Source organism: Mixophyes fleayi, chromosome 7 (genome assembly GCF_038048845.1).
Source record: "Mixophyes fleayi isolate aMixFle1 chromosome 7, aMixFle1.hap1, whole genome shotgun sequence".
Taxonomy (NCBI): domain Eukaryota; kingdom Metazoa; phylum Chordata; class Amphibia; order Anura; family Limnodynastidae; genus Mixophyes; species Mixophyes fleayi.
In genome coordinates, this window is record NC_134408.1 from 151,039,413 (window position 1) to 151,054,420 (window position 15,008).

Sequence of the window (15,008 nt, forward strand, 5' to 3'; positions counted from 1 at the left end):
TTTGGTCAGATATCGCATCGCGGGAGCGTACACACCTACGCAGTTATCCTGCAGATCACACGGTTCACGACTGTTTGGTCAGATAGCGCATCGTGGGAGCGTACACACCTACGCAATTATCCTGCAGATCACACGGTTCACGACTGTTTGGTCAGATAGCGTACACACGCTCCCACGATCATGTTTCATCGCACCAAAACACATCTGTTGATTTGATTTTATAATCGTCCTAAAAATCACCATCAACGATTGTGATTTGTATGAAGTTTAGAAAACTGAATCAACAATTACGATGTGCTTTGGTGTGATAAAACATAATCATTGAAGCGTACACACTAATGCAATATCTGAAGAAGCAATGGTTATCGTGTGATCTGCACAATAATTGCGTAGAAGGGTACCCAGCGCCGGAGAGCTTCCACAGTAGGTGGGTTACTGCTCGGTGATCTAAGAGAATTATTGGCCGGTGATGACCAATTAGCCTACACCAGTAGACTGGAATGGTACAGACTGTATGTTGGCAACACGTTAATACCAAGAAATATCCTGCATGTAAACATGAATGTCTAATATACATATAACCCCACTGGGCATTTATAGACCATCCTGTTTTGGCCAAACCTTGCAAGGCTTTCAAGGGAACATAATGTAGCTCAACGTAAGTGGCCCTGGGACAAGCCTAACAATATTTTGTGTGCTGAAATAGTGAAACTTTGTTCTTCGCTAGTAAATAATATCTGAAACCAGTCAAAACAGCAACAGCAGCCAAGAAATATGTGTTTTTCATTTTCTACAGATTTCAACTGTAATCTTCTTTCAGAAACCAGACACAATATCAATAGGGTGACAGAGAGCGTTAACCTTGTCCCCTCCAAAACGATGGAGGAAGTATTTTATTGTAACAATTCCATTCAGGTTGATTGTAGCAAATGGTTAAAATTAAATTGATACATAAAGGATTTGGGGAGTAAGAGGGTCTACCTGCAAGTGGCAGAAACACCCTGATACATTGTATCAGGCCGCAGGCCAGGTACTTATGTAAAGTCATTTGGGTTTAATTAAAGCTCCGCTGAAGTCTAGACAACCTGATCTATCTGCTTTTATTTCAGGCCAACTAGAATACAGTTCAGTAAGGACAATAATTACAAATACCCTCATGCAGGTCAGTAGGTAAAGCTGGATTATATAACACAGTGAGGCAACATCCAAACACTTCCTGGGCGCAGACAACTCTCTAATGACTGATTCCTGTGACATGTCTGCAATATTATCAGCAGATCTCTCTCTCTTTGTATATATATATATATATATATATATATATATATATATATATATATATAAAATAACTTGAAATAAATTGGGAGATCAAAATTTAAAAATGAAAACAGAAATGATTGAAAGCTCTTGGGGCATGTAATATAATCTTTCAGATTAAATCTATAATTTATCTGGTAACATTTAGAGAATGAAACCCAATGTCCGACTGGTTGCTACGGGTAACAGTTCATATATTAATATGATTAGGAATGTCAGGGGTGTTAATGGCTCTTCTTCTGGAATATTTTAATCTTATTTTTACTTTTTCACGGCCGGTGTGTTAACGTTCTCTTAGAATAGAATACAATGTAATATAGATAAAATCAGCCTAAACTGAAGACAGATTGTGAAGCAAAAACTGACATCGTAGGCGAGTCTCTAGATTTATCTATAATCAAAAAGTAATTGTATAGGAAATTGACAAAAAAAAAAATATAGTTCAAAAATGAAAATTATGTGCAAAATGAATGTGTATAATATAGTAATATTACAGTGTTGTTTTGCTTTACAAACACCATATTCACTAAGTAGATTTTGCAGTAAGATAATGTTATGTTTATATAATCTCTTTTTACTGCATCTCATTAATATTTAAAAGGATTTATTGTAACTTTTGATGTGCATATACCTTTCAACTATTGAAGAGTCCCAATTTGCATCATGAATTTGTTGTCTGTGAAAGCAAAATTCGCTATAAACCATTTTCATTACAATATATTTGGCAGATTTCTCCCTGTTGCTTAGATTGAATACGGCATCTTGTATTGGTGTTAGTGCACCACGGACATCATTAAGAGGATTAACCCCTTCATCACAGGGAAGATCCAGGCCGAGCTACCGTTTATTTCCAGATATAATATATGCGAGTCCTAACTGGTGCCAGAGTTTCTATTTAAAAGGAAAGAGAGAGACAATGACCGTTAAGAGGTTTTTTTTCTCCTGCCAAATTAAGAGCATGAATAAATTAGGCTATTCTTAGCTTATAAATGAAAATGTCTCTTTAAAAAAAAAAAGAGTATTAAAAAAACTATATTTTTCTATTAATACAATTGACATTTCTTTTTTTTTTTATAGCAAAAAACTAAGAAAACAACCTTTAAAACCATGAGACAAATAGCTACAATGTGTCCAATCAGATTGAGGTTTCCTTGGTCTAATAATATATGCAACAAACGAGAAGACTGATGTTCTGAGTTCATTATTTCACTTGTTCTTGCCCGTTATTGAGCGTTGTCACTTGTTAAGAGTAGACCCATCAACTCCAGGACAAATTAACTACATGCTCGTGAATAATATATACATATACAATCCCACATATAGTCTGTTTGTACTAGGTAGCTATACTTCACTGGCAATAACTTTAGGACCTGAGTCCCCTTTAAATTTTGAGCCCTCTTTTTATACCGCATTTCGTATAAATAAAAGGTGACATTATTGTCTGTTATTGTGTTTAATTTCCCCCTCTCAATATCCATTGACACGTTTGCATCCTGTTCTATGTGAAGGCAGAACAGAGATTCCTCTGAACGAGGCTGACAAAGCATGGTACATGCTGAATACCCGCGCGTTTCGCTTTCCCGTCTAAATTCAATCAGATTCTTGCAATTTGGGGTTGCTTAAGGACAAGGGAAAGCAAATAGCTACTTTCTCTGATGGATGTTGCTGTAAAGTCATTTATTTCTCCCTTTCATTTAGTCACTCAGGTTGGGAACAAAAGGCAACTGGCTCCTTGTCAAATATTAACAGAGTCTTATTGTGATTTTACTTACACATAAGTATGAATCTATACATTTGCTTTCCACGGCCAGGGATAGGAACGAAGCTTTGCACACAGCCCCGTCCTCTTGCACAAATCTGCAGTTTTATTTCAAGAGGTTGTCATGGTCTGAGAACACTTCTCTGCGTTCAACTAACCATCTCGATCCCTCTTATGCCGTCCTCGTCCTTTCCCACAGCTCCGGTATAATCCTTCAGTCATTAATTAAAGTGTCAATGACTTCTTCGGCTAAGACTCTTATTGTCTCTATCTGCAAAACAATCTATATCATTTGAACACATTTGTAAATTCCCCTGTGAGGCGAGGAAAGAAGGATCTAATGTTTTATTCACATAATGCTATTTCCATGTTTTTTTAGGGCCCTAATCTATTTTGAGTAGAAAATCTACGTACAAGAAAGAAGTGAACGACCATTGTTACCAAGTCTCCCTGCAGCCAAGTATCCTTGTAAGTACAGCTCAGAATCCACTATAGTATTAGAGGTTGCACATAGTTATATGCAGCTACATACATGAACCCAAATCATTTATCATAATTAATGTATCATTGGATGGACCATGGTAAGGATTGAGAGGGTGGCCGTCTACTTGGGTGTTCTTCAATCACGTGCAGTGATCCAACATCATTAAAATTAGACCTCTCATCTCCTGCAGTCAGTCTCCTTACAGGGGGCTGATTGTATGGGCCTGTGGGTGGCACAGTGGTTAGCATTGCTGCCTCACAGCACTAGAGAAATAGGTTTGATCCCAAACAGGGCCCTATCTGTGTAGGGTTTGTATGTTCTCCCCGTGTTAGCGTGGCTTTCCTACCGGGGACGCTCCAACTTGCTCCCACACTCCAAAAACATACTAGTAGATTAATTGACTTGTCTTGAAATAAACCTTAGTAGTGAATATTGATTGCAAGCTCTGCAGGGCCAGAGATGAGGTCAATGATTAAATATTCTCTGTATATCACTGCATAACCTGTATGTGCTATATTAATAACAGCAAATCATTAGATACATTAGATCCATACAGTATCCAACCTCTTCTCTTATGTTTGACAATAAATCCTGCCCCGTATGGGTGTGAAGATAATAGTTATAGTTTACTGCTGTTATATAACTATTAAAGTTTCCTTCCAGTTGTTGCATTTATAGCATGACAGCAGTGTGTGTGTTTTTATTGTAATATCTAGTTAATAATATTTTTCAAACTTTGTTATTGCGATAGGAAAGGGAAAATGTGTGCACTGAACTGGAAGGTTTTATTACATACATGCTGGGTGCATAGGAACATTGATTTGATTTGGTCATTATTATTCTAGGTTACAAATTATTTCCAATTTTTATGAGCTTAATAAAAAAAAGATCAAGACTTTGTGAAATAGCCAAGTTTGTGGTTCGTTACCGTGCGATGAATCAGCTTAACCCTCTCACTGCCAGAGCGGTGGGAAAGAGTCGCTGCATTTAATGTGTAACAGGCTGTTTGTAGCCATGAGACGTTTTGTCTATCTGAGCCGTGTTGCTGGGGTCTCGGCTTGTAAATAAAAGGGGGCACGGCCATCGTCCTATAAAACGCGTCTGTCTGCAGACCACACTCCACTGTAAATGTTGACTCACAAGCTGGCGATACAGAGACCACCACAAAAGTTCTATAAATTTCACCATCCACACATTATAAAAAAGCTGGCACCAGCTGAGACAGCCGAGGTCATTGTCTGGTACAAAACCCCCAATGTCTTTATACAAGGGGAACGTGTTAACGGCAGCTATAAAACCCTCCACATCATTAACTGGAGCCCTATTTTTCACACAAAAAAAGTATATTAGTCCCTTCATTGCCGAGGGATTTTCAGCGCCTTCTGTTTCTTTATGCACGTAAAGAACTATAAATGTATACAGGAGAAGCTTAAAGGGAAAGGGCTGTGGCACTGAATCTATAGTGTCTGTAGGAGTCCTGCAGTATTAAAGGCTGGTACTCCCACCACTGCTGAATGCTTCTTAGGTAACTTATTTACATGGATTTTATTTTGCTGACTTAACAGGTCAGGTTGCCGGTCAGCGACCATCCTGGAGTAGGATATAATCCCAAACACAGTATTGTAAACAGTATCATCATAATTATCATCATGTTATTTATATAGCGCCACTAATTCCGCAGCGCTGTACAGAGAACTCACTCACATCAGTCCCTGCCCCATTGGGGCTTACAGTCTAAATTCCCTAACACACACATAAACACAGACACACACATACACACACACATACACACAGACACACACACGCACACACACACACATACACACACACAGACACACACACAGACACAGACACACACACACACACAGACACACACACACACATACACACACACACAGACACAGACACACACACACAGACACACACACACGCACACACATACACACACACACACACACAGACACACACACACACACACACAGACTAGGGTCAATTTTGATTGCAGCCAATTAACCTACTAGTATGTTTTTGGAGTGTATAGAAAGGGTCACATATGAACCAGCTCGGCAACGTAAATGCCGCTAAAGTGTCTTTGTAACAGCATGAATTTACATTGGACAATTGTTTGCCTATGGACCTGCGAGTGTATATGTAGAGAAATCCGGAGCGAGTGCGTTTTGAACAGGATAATAGATTGCAAGCTTGTGGTCAACGCCTCATACCTCTTTATCTGTCTGTTAAAACTCAGTTCTGTTTGCTGACTGTGTTTATTCCCAATGCACTTTTGTAGATGCTGGCACAATATAAATACATGTTATTTATAATAATACAGGTATCTGGTAGATCATGTAACCTGTGTTCTGCAGTGTATGATTTGCTTATTTGTAAAACCTCCAAAAACAATACTTTGTTTTCCCTGCACTAAGCAATGATTTTACGTTTAAGCCGCACAGAATGGCCAGAAATTTAGATCACGTTTGGAAATGTATTTTCTCAAGATTCTGAGTAAGCCCTTTGCACCAATGTGCAGATGTGATACAATGTATTCAGCGCCGGTGCTAGGGTCCTTGGCGCCCTAGGCACAGTGTGAAAATCGGCGACCCCCCCTTTAAAAAACGGCGCCCCCCGCCGTGGGTACCCTGTCCAAATTGGCGCTGCGCTTCCCTCCCCTCAGCTCCCCTCCCCATGTCTTTCTTTATCTTACCAGCATGAAGCTGCTCCTCTCTGCTCTGTCTTCTCCCCTCCACTCACAGACACTGTCGGGCCGTGATGATGTCATCATTACGGCCTGTCACTGTCAGTGAGCGGAGGGGAGGAGACAGAGCAAAGAGGAGCAGCTTCATGCAGGTAAGATTCAATAGCCCCTTCCCTCCTCTCCTCCCCGTGGATTTCCGGACAGTTTTAAATGACCATAGTCATTTTTTTTTTATTTTGAGGCCCCCTAGACAATTGCATAACCTTGCCTAATGGGAGCGCCGGGCCTGAATGTATTTAAGGAAAGATTACATATTTGTCATGTAATATAAAGGCGCCCTGGTGTCACTTAATATCAGGAGTTATATAAAAACAGGCAATGGAAGAAACAACACAACTTTCTTTATGATTGTTATTTTATGCTTTGTGGCAACATTGTAACTTTTCCATGATGTGCTGCAGGCTCCTCCTTCAAAACCGCAATGATCGCTCACATCGGAAGCGCGGACGTACAGTGGCGCTGCATGCTGCGGTCATGGGGTGTACAAAGTATATTAAGATGCAGTCATTTTGCATTGACTAGCAGGACAAAGGCATTTTTGATATCACCAGTTCAACATATGATAACTTTAATAATGTTTCTTAATGTATGAAAAAAACAATAATATTATAATATACTGTATATGTTATTGATTATAAATAATCCTATTTATATGTTGTTTTCTTTATACTTTAATTTAATATTTTGGTTTTTTTTTAATAATGAAACTTAAAGCTCAAGGCGATACTTCCTCACTGCAAAATTTCTATTTTAATAAATGAGCCATAGTATTCCTTGCTTTTCACTGATGATTATACGGCATCGTACAACAATTAACGCACAGTCATTTTCAATAACCCTTTGTTGACTTGGAGTGATTTAATTCACTTTTTTAATTGCGAACGACAGAGCTACTTAATTGCACAACAAAACATCCACAATAATGAACACGTTTCAAATACTGTTTAACTCCTAATTGACCAGATGTTTTTTTTACTTTCGTGACTATTAACGAAGTTCACAACTTTTCCAGAGGTTTTTTGATCTGGGAAGACATTTTTAATGACTTTATTCACTCACGTAAGTTTTACATTTGTTGTGTTTAGAACAGATGCGACTTTCATTTAATAGAACATTTACATAAATCGGTCTTTATTTTATTTAGGTTTATTATGGGTAATATGATCATAAATTGGAAAAGCGTATTAAGCCCTAGACCTGTGCTTTGTTGCCTGCACACATTTATTAATGTATAATACGTATAACGACCCTTCTGTGTTGTGATGTCAGAGATGTGTGCATTATTGTGGGTCATATTACTATATCTCTATATACTGAAGTGTGTGGGTGTTTTTTTTTCTTGTTTGGCATTAAATATTCTTTCTTTGTTTAACATTTTTCTCCTCCCCATCGAGGCAGGCGTTTTTATTATTAAAGTGTTTTTGCATAAAAGAGCATATTTTTGAATGAATGAATTGTAAGCTTGCAGGCCAAGCCCTCTTACCGCTTTGTCTGTTTCTTATTAGCCAGTCTCATTTTCTGATTGTGTTTCTTCTCAGCTGTAAATCACTGTGGTCTGTGCCTGCGCTATATAAATACATGTTATTAATAATGATGCAGGAATGTCAGCTTCATGTCAGTTACATCTGGGATCATGTTGCAGCACGTTAACTCATGCAGTAATATTTAAGCATTTTGGGAGACGGTTCCAAAGTCTTTTTAATCCTTGGCTCTGACCCAACAGGGGAACACCCAAGGATGACATTATTGGGAATTCCCCCTTCTATACGAAAACCCATCTCGTACCTGCGTTCTGGCAGGAAGGTGATTTTGGTGGGGTTGGGAGGGTACAAACCAGGAACTGTTTGAGATGTTCTCAGCTAGAGGGTCTGTGTCAGGGGCTGAAGGGTAAGCCTTCCAAAAACGCAGAAAATGAGCGCTACTGAGGGATGTGAAGGGGGAGGGGCTGTCACACCTGCGCCTGTTGCCATCTTTGTCTCTCCCTCTCGCTTATTCTCAAGCGCCTGCCCAAAGATGATTCCTTGTCTTCAGCGGTTACCATTGGGGTACGTCAAGAATAAAACCTTATAACTTTTTTTCATGTTTTACTTTGGAGAATAACTATTCTCTCATATTATAAAATTACTTTCAGTTTATACCTGTCCTTATCACAATTTTGCACCAAAAAAATGTTGCGTCCCCCAAAAGCCTCGCACCCTAGGTTGCAGCTTAGACAGCCTATTGGATAATCAGGCCCCGGGTTGTTCATACTATTTAGTTACTTTTTACAAATATACTCTGTGGACCGTGCTCGTAAGAGGATTTTGATTTGACGGATATTAAGTCATCTCCTATCATCATCATCATCACCATTTATTTATATAGCGCCACTGATTCCGCAGCGCTGTACAGAGAACTCACTCACATCAGTCCCTGCCCCATCGGGGCTTACAGTCTAAATTCCCTAACATACACACACACACACACACACACAGACAGAGAGAGCAAGAGAGAGAATATGGTCAATTTTGATAGCAGCCAATTAACCTACTAGTATGTTTTGGGAGTGTGGGAGGAAACCGGAGCACCCGGAGGAAACCCACGCAAACACGGGGAGAACATTCAAACTCCACACAGATAAGGCCATGGTCAGGAATTGAACTCATGACCCCAGTGCTGTGAGGCAGAAGTGCTAACCACTGAGCCACTGTGCTCTTATTCTATCCTATAGATAGAATAAGTAGAATCCGCTACGGAGAGAGTCATAATTCGCAGATGCTCTCAGTGGTTCCAAATATTTTGCATGAAATTCTAAAATCTTCATACAGGTGGTAACTATAAGTGTGACAGTGAGAAATGTGATCAGATGAAGGTCAGGAGCCATTGGATAAACGTTTGGAGTCAGCAATTCTGTCCGGAAATGTGTGCGACCCATTCACACATTAATTTATACAAAAATCAACATATTATACAGCCCGAATGACCAGAGTAGTACACCCAGCAGTGCCCTGTGCGTACCAACATATACCACCATAGAATCTATATACCATCCACCCTATGTATGCCAACCCTATATCTCTGCAGTATACCAGTCATGTGCCGGACTCAGCCGCACCCCTCTCCTATTAGATTGCCAGTTCTTTCACAAGCAGGGCCCATGTTGGGATAATGTCTTGTCTGGTAACATACTGAGATAATACGCTGCAGTCATGTGGGCTGTATAATATATCACACTGACAATGTTAACTGCAAATTATTGTAGATCTTTAAAGACTTATTAGTAAATCTCCCCAAAATCTGTTTTCGAGGCTCCTGGGACTGCTCTGTCAATGTGCGGGATCCTGGAAATTGCTGCCCAAGTCTGCGGTTAGGACTATATTTCCACACATGTCGGAGGCCGTGTTGACCACGCTCCCTACTGCTCAGTTGTTTCTTGCACTAGTAGCGTGGAGCGTAGCACCGCTAGTGGTGCCAATCATTGGGTTTCTGGGCATAATGTAAAGTATGAGGAGCATAGAGATGTGAATAGTATGCAAATAGGATAACAACATGATAAATAACCACTTATTATGGTGTCAGAATCATTTTATGACTTTATATAAAGCATGACAGGCTCTCTTTACGGAAATAAGCAGGAGCGCAGCCTCTGGTCCCCTCTGACTGTGCCCGTCAGTTGTATTGTAAGCCACTGTGACCCTTCTGCCACAGGAACGCTTGATGTAAATAAACGTTTGCGGACTGACATGGAATGATGGTGTTTGGCAGGAGTCCAGGCTCCCTCAACCTGGTAAGATCCGAAGAAGAATAACAACCAGAATGTGCCAGCACAATGGAGAGTATGTAGGAGTTCAAATGGAGCAGAACATATTGACTGCTGGATGAAAGTAGCCGGCGATGAGTGTGTGAGAGGCCATACGCTCCTGCCTGGGAGATGTATACTGAGGGTAATACAGCGTGATAAGTTACGCATTCCTTTAGCTGCACACAAAGCAACATATGGTTCTGAGATGACAGGCCGGAGTGCTGTCCGGGTGTTAGGAGAGTGCCTGGGTTTTCTTATTGATTCCATACATCATTTATCTGCTGGATTCCTGATACAGACCCGTCTTCCCCAATAGTCATTGGGGACAGATAAATTGGGGGCTCAGAGACTTTTTTTTGTGCAAATGTTCCTCTTTGCTGATCACATACATTGGAGCACCACACGGTGCGTAACAGAAATACGTCCGCAAGAAAATTCTGCATCAAAGTAACACATTTGGTCAGGGGCGGAAAACACTACATCACCGGGTCCTGTAGCAAAAGTTAGGAGATAGCCTTGGCAGCTCAATTCGTCCTCCCGCAGGTCCTCTGGTCTGTTCTTCTCCATACGGGCAGTGAAGCCCTGTTTTGCTCCATTGCACTTGTGTCGAGATGATAGAAGGTGCAGTCAGCGGCAGAGCCACCGCAGTTGTGGTTACAGGTCCTACCTCATCTCTGTTCCCCGTAGCTGCTGCATCCCTGGAATGGCCGTAGTTCTGCCGCTGCCTAGTAAGATATTTGGGGTAACTCCTTTATTAATCACAATCGGAGGAGATCATTCTCTCCCTGTTTCTTAGACGGCAGGTCCAATCAAAGCGAAGAAGGGGGGCAGAACCCACCAATCAGAGTGATGGAGGGTGGGGTTATGCTAAATCACACCCCCCCCTCAAAAAAGTCTAGGTCCACCCCTGCTCTCAGAAGTCAGCTAAGGTGGGGATCTTGCCAGGGTTCTGAGCTCTCCACCCAAGGCCTGTGTAACATCTTATCTCACTATTTTGTTTCTCCGTTTGTGCGTAGAATTAGGCGCCATTCTGCTGTTACACTAAAATTTCCATTAAACACCCGATGCTCCTATTCCAGCCATCTCCCATCCTCATAGAGGAGACAGTTGTTCCCATCAATCAGGCCCAATCTCGCTGAGCGTGTTCATGAAAATGGACGCAACTGGGTAACAATAGGACGTAACTGGGTAACAATAGGTGCCTATAAGACAGGAGCCGTACGCCTTTACTCTGTGTGTCTGTATTTTCGACTGTTTCTAACTGTGCCCCATTGTTATAAACTATAAGAATCATTTAAGTTCTATAACTTGCTGGATTTGCTACTTATTTGAAACTGTTCATCCCCAAGACCGTAATTTGTTTTACACCACACGACAGGTGACTATAGATCAGCTCATTTATAACCAGTAATGCAGCGCAGAACGCCTGCACGTGCCATTGAGATGCTACAAAATTGTATTTGCAGATTGTTTGTATATTTTTGTACATTTGTAGGGAATTGTTGCATGGATTTGCAGGCATAATAGTGCCCATTGCAACGTAAAATAATATTTTGCCGCGGTGGGATAGGTGCCATGATATGCTGGAGATAAACAATCTGATATGATAGCGATAGAGACTGTACATAATTAATGGCGCTTTTCTGTTGCCATGTGTCTCACACAGCCAATGAGATGCCAGATATCAGGACTTGTTGCCTTCAGTAATTTATATGAAACATAAAAGATTAATTTACAGTGGGGGATGGATGAGCCATTTGTGATATAAGCTGAGCTTCCTGGTGACGCCTTTACCTGTGCCAGATATCACCCTGATAACCACAGTGAGCGTGCACATTGGATGCCCCGTCCCCACCATCATCAATGTTTACATTTGTATTCAGTAACAAATCAATGAAAAACTTATTTGACTTAAATCAGGGGAAAAATCTGTATTCACTAGTTTTGTAACTGTCGCAATGCAAAATCAGAGGCGTGTCCTTCCCACGCATGTTGCTCACACAGCACATGGACTGACACATATGTGCATTTTATCATGTTACTGCCTTGTTAGTTTACACAGATATAAATCGGTTTGTTAAGCAGCCTGGTGACATTTAGAGTTCTATCCCTTCTGTTCCACGTCTAAGCTGCATGAACACGTTCTGTGGAATTTATGGGCCCTGAATAATTGACAAATAAAATATTATAAGAATGTTGGGTGTTTTTCTTTGTAAATACTTTTGTAGGCTGTGTAAATCTTTAATGTTTGCATTGCTATTATTGTGTTGCTCCCGGCTCTCAAATGTTTTACATTTTGCACCTTGTGTATCTGACAATTAGGTTTGCAGATTGTAGACACACATCGTGAGCATTGTCCAAACCAGTTCTGACTGTCTGTATGTAAAACGCAAGAGCTGTATGAAGATTATACCAGAGATCCATACTAGAGGTGTACAGGTATCAGTGAGGAATATACTAGAGGTGTACAGGTATCAGTGAGGAATATACTAGAGGTGTACAGGTATCAGTGAGGAATATACTAGAGGTGTACAGGTATCAGTGAGGAATATACTAGAGGTGTACAGGTATCAGTGAGGAATATACTAGAGGTGTACAGGTATCAGTGAGGAATATATTAGAGGTGTACAGGTATAAGTTAGGAATATAGTAGAGGTGTACAGTTATAGATGTGGAATATACTAGAGGTGTACAGGTAAAGGTGAGGAATATAATACAGGTATCAGTGAGAAATAATCTAGAGGGGTGGAGATATAGGTGAGGAATATAAGTCATACTTACCTACTTTTGCGAAGTTCTTTCCGGGAGATGAACGTGACTGGAGGGCGGGAGGGGGCGGTGCGGGGCCAATTGCGTCATTTTGGCCCCGTCCACCGCAACGAAAATGTCATTTTGTCGCGAGGGCAGGGACAAAATGACGCAATTGGCCGCGGATCGCGTCATTTTGGGAAGACAATAGCGTGATGCGGGAGACTTGCCAGCTCTTCCGGTCCGTGAGACCAACCCGAATTTCGGGAGTCTCCCGGACACTCTGGGAGAGTTGGCAAGTATGATATAAGTGTTGTTCAGGTGTTGAATAATATAAATGAGACATACAGGTGTTGGGACGGCATGCATATCTGTTTATTGGAGGTACACAGTGGTAAGGTGTTTGCAGATGTGGATGAGTGTGAGAGATATAACGTGCACACGTGTGCTAATGACACATACACTAGTGTTGTAGAGGATTGACAAACACGCACTGTTGTCAGAAACGTTTATATAAGTGTTAGTGAAAAGTATGTATGTACAGTATAGGTGGCATTAGGCTTCTGGTGAAGGACTGGTTGGTACATATATGTATATATATATATAGTAATACACTATATTTTCCTTCGTTAATGTTGTGTCTTCCTTTTGCAGATCATGATATTCATGTACATAATGTGATTTGCAGAGTTAGATGCTGTTAGGTTACATGGATATTTCTCTGAGTGTGTTTTGTACACTTAGTGAGGATCCCTGGCCTTGGTACTTCAGTGATACTGAACAACTGACTGTTCTCTGAGATAACTTTTACCAGATTTCTTCAGCCAACAGCAGCTGTTGTGAAAGTTTTTTTACAGGTTGTAAAGGTCACAGTGTTCATTCCGATATTTCTTCTGGTTATGATGGCACCCGCAGACCCACTACCAACTGCATCAGGTGACAGGAAAGCTGGAGATATGACTGAATGGGATTCAAATCTATATATTACACTGTGTTATTAGATGAACGTTCTTCATCTTGACAGCACTAAAGGTGATAAATGATAAAACTCAATGATGAATGTGAAAGAGTGTTATAATCAAACAATATTACCAAATATTTGTGGATATTAAAGACAAAAAGGCTGCGGACATGCAGTATTTCATTATGTGAGTGTAACTGGCTGACTGCGCCACGGAGAGCCTTCACGGCCGCCACGGAAACACACCACGGCGAAGCGCACAGGTGTGCAGGGAAATCAGCAACACCTGGGTACCGTGTTACCTAGAAATAAGCGCAGCCAGCAAATCACAGGGAATTGAATGCCCCCATTAAAATGTTAAAGTAATATTCAGTCTGATTATAATGATACATTTCCTCTTTATTTCGTTGTAAATAGAAAATGGATAAATTATGGATAGATATTATTATAATTATCTTTAATTTATAAAGTGCCACAAAGGGTCCGCAGCCCCGTACATAACATACCAAACACAGTGAGCCATGACACAACAAAACAAAAATATATACACAGACACAGGTAACATGGTGCAAATCAAATTATTACTGGGACAGTGAGTGAAAGTGATGGTAGAAATCAGCGAGAAGAAGGCCGAAGCTTAAGAAAATGGGGCTAGGGAAGCCGGCCAAGAGGTACAGGGGGTGATGGAATAGTAGAAGGAGCACACAAGGAAAGAGGGCCCTGCTCCTGAGAGCTTACATCATAAAGGAAAGGGGGAGACACAAATAGGGTGGTACTAACTGGGGGAGAGAGCCAGGACAAGAGAGTTAGGAGGACTGAGAGACTTGAATAAAGAAATGAGTCTTAAGGGCACGCTTGAAGCCTTTGAGAGTAGATGCTAACCTGATGGAACGTGGAAGATCGTTCCACAGCTGGGAAGCAGCCCGGGCAAAGTCCTGGAGACGGAAGTGAGAAGAGGTGATCAGTGAAGTAGTGAGGCGGTGGTCACAGGCAGAGCGGAGGGGGCGACTAGGAGTGTAGGTACAGATGAGATTGGAGATGTAGGGAGGGGAAGATTGACTAAGAGCTTTAAAGGTGAGGGTGAGGAGTTTAAATTTAATTCTGTAGGGTATGGGGAGCCAATGTAGTGACTGTTGGAGGGAGACTGCAGAGACAGAGCGGCGGGAGAGACTTCAGAGGGTCAAGGCGAGAATCAGGTAGGCCAGA

At 41.1% G+C, this 15,008-nt stretch overlaps 1 long non-coding RNA gene across 1 annotated transcript in view; it reads right to left on the reverse strand.

Moving 5' to 3' along the window:
* Positions 1-1,407: 1,407 nt before the first annotated feature.
* LOC142097099 (uncharacterized) overlaps positions 1,408-15,008 on the reverse strand; it is a 35,281-nt gene continuing 21,680 nt past the window's right edge. The window contains exons 4-5 of the long non-coding RNA XR_012678126.1: positions 7,796-7,878; positions 1,408-2,205 (exon numbers count right to left, since the gene is read on the reverse strand). This is a non-coding gene — a long non-coding RNA (uncharacterized LOC142097099). The remainder of the gene's footprint in view (positions 2,206-7,795; positions 7,879-15,008) is intronic.